The sequence below is a fragment of the Salvelinus sp. IW2-2015 genome, unplaced genomic scaffold, assembly GCF_002910315.2.
Source record: "Salvelinus sp. IW2-2015 unplaced genomic scaffold, ASM291031v2 Un_scaffold122, whole genome shotgun sequence".
Taxonomy (NCBI): domain Eukaryota; kingdom Metazoa; phylum Chordata; class Actinopteri; order Salmoniformes; family Salmonidae; genus Salvelinus; species Salvelinus sp. IW2-2015.
In genome coordinates this window covers 66,867-73,447 of record NW_019942518.1, presented here as the reverse complement: position 1 = coordinate 73,447, position 6,581 = coordinate 66,867, and the positions used below count along the sequence as shown (strand labels likewise).

Genomic DNA, 6,581 nt, shown 5'->3' with positions numbered 1-6,581 from the left:
GATTCCATGCAAATTAATAAACTGACCCTGGAACAGAGCCCTCGATTTCAGATTTCTCACTTCCTGACAGGAAGTTTTCTGCAAAATGAGTTCTGTTTTACTCACAGATATAATTCAAACGGTTTTAGAAACTAGAGAGTGTTTTCTATCCAATAGTAATAATAATATGCATATTGTACGAGCAAGAATTGAGTACGAGGCAGTTTAATTTGGGAACGATTTTTTACAAAGTCAGAACAGCGCCCCCCCTATTGAGAAAAGGTTTTAATGACTCCAACCTGAGTGTATGTAAACTTCCGACTTCAACTCTACGTAACTACCTTTTCACGTAGTGAAAACTAAAGCTCTCAAATGTCTTGTTTCAAATGCGAAGTACAGTTGTTTACTTCCCAGAAATAAGCTGTGTTAATGCTGGGCTGTAACAAAACCTACACCCCCAGCAGCCCTCTAGGACTCATGTTGCACACTACCATACTAGATGTTTGACATGGCCGTCAGACACCGACCTCTGGCATGTACTGTAGGTGTTTCCATCCTCCAGGTAACTAACCAGGTGCTGAGTAGACTGGTAACAACAGGATGGCGCTGTTCACCACTGACCTCTAACCCCTGACCTCTAACCAGGTGCTGAGTGGACTGGTAACAACAAAAGGGCTCTGTTCACCATCTTCTCCCACTGTTTCTATGCCATTGGTCTGATGCTGATGTCTGGGATTGCCTACGGGGTCAGAGACTGGAGGATCCTACAGCTGGTCCTCTTCAGCCCTGTCCTGTTCCTCGGGGTATTCTACTGGTACGTTCTTACCACTGGCCTGTCAGTCTGTCAGCTGGTCCTCTCCAGCCCTGTCTTGTTCCTCTGGGTATTCTATTCGAACGTACTGACCCCTGACCTCTAACCTGTCACTCTGTCAGCTGGTCCTCTGCAGCCCTGTCCTGCTGCTGGATTTATTCTACTGGTACATCTCTAACCTCCAACCCTTTTACCTCTAACCTCTGACCCGTCAGTCTGTCAGCTGGTGCAGAGGTGTGGTTTTAGAGAAGCCTACTCCACCCATCTCTTTTATAGACCCATCCCTGTACTTGCTGGAACCATCCTTGACTCCCCATCCCTGATCATCTGTTAGGATCCTCCCAGAGTCAGCTCGGTGGCTGATGACCCAGGGCCGACAGGAGGAGGCTCGTCAGGAGGTCCGCAGAGCGGCGAGAGTCAACGGAAGGGAGATTCCTGAAGGCCTGCTGGACAAGGTTAGTTACATCGTCATCACTATTATCCTAACATCCAGCAGGTTATTATCATCACTATCATACTAACATCCAGCAGGTTATTATCATCACTATCATACTAACATTCAGCAGGTTATTATTATCACTATCATACTAACATCCAGCAGGTTATTATCATCACTATCATACTAACATCCAGCAGGTTATTATCATCACTATCATACTAACATCCAGCAGACCCTAACCATACAGAACAGCAGGTGTAGTACGGTTTGGTTTCTGGGGCAGTCGTCATTGCACTATGCTATACTAGACATCCAGCAGGTTATCATCACTATCATACTAACATCCAGCAGGTTATTATCATCACTATCATACTAACATCAGCAGGTTATTCATCACTATCATACTAACATCCAGCAGGTTATTTATCATCACCTATCATACTAACATCCAGCATTTGGTTATTATTCATCACTATCATATCTACATCCAGCAGGTTATTATCATCACTATCATACTAACATCCACAGTTTTATTCATACTATCATACTAACATTCAGCAGTTATTCATCATCTATCATACTAACATCGCAGTATCATCACTATCATATACTAACATCCAAGGCTACTTCATCACATATACTAACATCACAGCGGTTATTATCATCACTATCATACTAACATCCAGCAGGTTATTATCATCACTATCATATATCTGAACTCACAGTACCTTCCACCATATGGATGGGACTAGAACACTACACTAAGGATACCAAGCATTAGGAAGACCTTAATATTGAGTTGCACTCCCCCCCCTCCCCCTTTTGCCCTCAGAACAGCCCCAATTTGCTGGGGGCATGGTCTCTTCAAGGTGTCGAAAGTGTTCTACATGGACGCTGGCCCATGTTGACTCCAACACTTCAAATCAAAGTTTATTTGTCATGTGCGCCGAATACAACAGGTGTAGTAGTAGACCTTACAGTGAAATGCTTACTTGCAGGCTCTAACCAATAGTGCAAAAAAGGTATTAGGTGAACAATAGGTAAGTAAAGAAATACTACTACTATTTGTCACTGGTCATCCCCAAGCCAACACCTCCTTTGGCCGCCTTTCCTTCCAGTTCTCTGCTCGCAATGACTGGAACGAATTGCAAAAATCATGAAGTTGAGACTTATATCTCCCTCACTAACTTTAAGCGTTAGCTATCTGAGCAGCTTACAGTTGCTGCACCTGTACACAGCCCATCTGTAAATAGCCCATCCAACCACCTACCTACCTCATCCCATATTTGTTTTTGTTTTTCTGCTCTTTTGCACACCAGTATTTCTACTTGCACATCCTCATCTGCATATATATCACTCCAGTGTAAATTGCTAATCTGTAATTACTTCGCGCACTATTGATTGCCTTACCTCCTTACTTTATTTGCACACACTGTATATAGATTTTTTTATTGTGTTATGCTGTAGGTTTGTTTATCCCATGTGTAACTCTGTGTTGTTGTTTGTGTCGCACTGCTTTGCTTTATCTTGGCCAGGTCACAGTTGTAAATGAGAACTTGTTTCAACTGCAACTGGCCTGGTTAAATAAAGGTGATATAAAAACATTGACTCTGTACCGGCACGCCCTGTAATTATTATTTTTTACTGCTGCTCTTATATTACTTGTTACTTTTATCTCTTATTCTTATCTGTATTTTTTTTAACTGCTTGGTTAGGGGTTTGTAAGTAAGCATTTCACTGTAAAGTCTACACTGTTTTATTTGGCGCATGTGACTAATACAATTTGTTGATCTTCCTCTGCAGCTGGAGGAGGAGGGCTCGACCAAGAAGGGCAGTATGTTGGACCTTTTCAGGATCCCGTACCTGAGAAAACGGGTTCTTCATTCTCTCCTATATCTGGTCAGTACCTCATGCTCTGCTCTATCTGGTCAGTACCTCATGCTCTGCTCTATCTGGTCAGTAACCTAATTCTTTCTCTATCTGGTCAGTACCTCATGCTCTGCTCTATCTGGTCAGTACCTCATGCTCTGCTCACTCATCTGGTCAGTACCTCATGCTCTGATCACTATTGAGGATCTAGTAGCTTGATTGGTGGGTGAGCCTTTTGGCAGATACTGGTGATCTTTGAGTCCAGTATACTGGGGTTGTTGGTTTTAATCATTACTACTGCTTCGTATCTGCGTCCAGTTATACAATTCATATTTTTTTTCGTGCTCTAATACGTGGCTCAGTGACTGTAATTGCTATTCTCTCTCATGCTCCTATCCTGGTCGTAACTGGAAAGAACAGTGCATTGCTTGCTGCTCTATCTGGTCAGATACCTAATTTTTCAATGCTCTGCTCTATCACATGTTCAGATACCTCATGCCTTCTGCTCTATCTGGTCAGGATTTTTTTTATTCTTGGGGGGTGAGTGTGCAATCCATGCTCTATCTGGTCAATACCATAACCTCATTCCTTCTGCTCTATCGTGGTCAGTACCAGGGGTACATCAAATTTTTTTTAACATACAGTAGTACTTATTCTATCTCCATAATGTTTGAATTAAGCCAGTGTTTTAGTTATTGTAATTCTTTCAGGGGAGTCAATTCGCCAACGAGAGTTCGTTCAACAGCTCAACACAGTGTGGGCTGCAAGGTTTCATCTGGTTTTAACCAAGGCTCACACAGTGTGGGCTGAAGGGTTTCAAATTGGTTTTAAAAAAAGCTACACAGTGTGGGCTGAAGGTTTCATTGGTTTTTATCAAATAAGCTCAGCACAGTGTGGGGCTGAAGGTTTCAATTGGTTTTAAAATAGCTCACACAAGTGTCGGGGCTGAAGGTTTTCATTGGTTTTAAAAAGGCTAAGCTCAGCAACACATGGTGGGCTAAAAGGTTTCATTGGTTTTAAAAGCTCACACAGTGTGGGATGACAGGCTTTCAATGGTTTTAAAAAGCCTCACACAGTGCTGGGCTGAAGGTTTCATCTTGGTTTTTAAAAAGCTCCCCACCCACCCCCAAGTGGGGTGGCTGATAGGTTCTCATTGGTTTTAAATAGCTACACAGTGTGGGGCTAAAAAGGTTCATTGGTTTTAAAAGCTCACTACATTAAGTGTGGGCTGAAAGGCTTCATTGGTTTTTAAAGCTCAAAACACAGTGTGGGCTGAAGTTTCATTGGTTTTAAAAGCTCACACAAGGTGTGGGCTATAAGGTTTCATTGGTTTTAGAAAGCTAGCACAGTGTGGAATGAAGGTTTCTTGGTTTTACAAAGCTCACACAGTGTGGGCTTGAAGGTTTCCATTGTTTAAAGCTCACACACAGTGTGGGCGAAGGTTTCCATTGGTTTTTAAAAGCTCACATACAGTGTGGGGCTAAGGTTTTCAATTGGTTTTTAAAAAGCTCACAACAGGTGGGCTGAAGGTTTTCATTGGTTTTAAAAAGCCTCAACAACAGTGTGGGCTGAAGGTTTCATTTGGTTTAAAAGCCTCACAGTGTGGGCTAAAGGTTTCATTGGTTTTAAAAAGCTCACACAGTGGGGCTGAAGCGTTTTCAATTGGTTTTTTAATAAGCTCACTAAGTACAGTGTAGGGCTGAAGATTTCATTCGGTTTTAAACAGCTCACACAGTGTGGCTGAAGGTTTCATTGGTTTTAAAGCTCAACATCAGTGTGGGCTGAAGGTTTCAGTTGGTGTTAAAAGCAACAGTAAAGCTTAGCCTGGCCGCTAGCAGGCTCCAGTCAACTTCATGGAGGGTTTTTGTTTTGGCTCGAAAGTTTCCACATGAGTGGTCGGGCGTGAGAATAGGGCTTGCAGGATTATATTAGCTGTACCCCCTTGTCCCAAACGCTCTCTATGGCCCTTGTGCCACCGTTTTCCCTATCCTTCATAGGACACTTTATAGGGAAAACTTCACTGGGGGGCCAGCTTATAGGGATTCAAGAAGGAGGCTTGGCAATAGGAGTTGAACTCTACGAGCATGAACCCATGTCCCAGACTGCTCCCTCTCTGTTTGTGAGGGCACTTCAAAAGGAATTGCTGTGAAAACCAACCTCGTTCCAGACCATCGCTAGATGCTGACCTCCAGGAGGGATAAAATCAACACACACATACACTGTATACTGGGCAAGCCACACACACACACACACGAAAGACACAACCCCACACACACACACACACACCGTATCCCACACCCAGCACAACACACACACACACACAGCACACAACACAACACAACACACACACAAGTTCACTTACCCCGCCCCCCCCAGTGATACAGACCTACTGCCCAGTGGATATGGCATCTGGTGGGAATTCCTTAGCCCTGGCTTAATAAGAGGTTATCAGCCCTTTCTTAGTGTGGCAGGCCTGTAAAACCAGAGCTGCTGCTGGACATGAGTCTGTTAGTTACCATGCTGGAAGGAACTGAAACCTGCTAACAACTGCTAATATAACCTTCGCTCCATTTTGTTCCAATGGAAGGTTTGGAACATCTCTGACATGCTTGCCCACACCTGTTTGCGTTGAATACACCTACTTGTCAGAAAATGTGGGTTTCTTAAGTTTCACAGTAAGTGTTGAACGAGAGAGTAGGTCTGAACTGATGTTCTCTACTTGTGTACAGCTATTAACACACTTGAAGCGAGAGGTGGTCAGTGCACATTGTACAATACTTCAATAATATCAGTTATATGAATGTGAACGCTAGCGTCTCCTACTTCTGAATCTGCTTTATTCCTGGTTCATCGTGACTGACCTTGCCTCGTTAATATAATGTTTTTTAATAAAATGGGGTGGTATCGGTGTTATCGCATCAAGTGACTGCTTTGACTTTATGTTTATGATTCTATGTGTGGCTATTCAATTGTTTGCGCTATGGAGGTTAATGGGTCTGTCTTTTTTGTGACATGGTGATGTATTGCTGTGTGCTCCACTGCCGGTTTTGTCTTATCATAGATACTACGCTGCACCTTATCGACTATGGAGTCTCAAATAATGTAGTAGACTATACTCTTGGATGTACATGTTGCTACATTTCTGCCAGCTAAATTGTGACGTAGGAGACCATCGTGAGGTAAGTTCTTAATGGCTAACAGAACCATCGGGAACTTTATATGGTTTGAATGAGGTTGTATATAATGTATGATGGTGATTCATGTGGACGTGCTACTCTCTGTCTGATTGTGAGTGCAACGCCTTTTCCCGCCGATACACAATTAAATTTGATGGAAGAGAACACTAGCGTATTGGGGTCGAGAAGAATCACTATCATGAGGGACTGTATGGTTGAGTGAGATAGATTAGCTAGAAGCAGTTTTGAACTTGAACAAAGTATGTTTGCCGAGCAATTGGAAGACGGTAGAGACTGATAGAGTCTG

At 43.0% G+C, this 6,581-nt stretch overlaps 1 pseudogene; it reads left to right on the top strand.

The window, feature by feature from the left end:
* LOC112068160 (solute carrier family 22 member 13-like) overlaps nt 1–6,581 on the top strand; it is a 52,584-nt pseudogene that overhangs the window by 20,858 nt on the left and 25,145 nt on the right.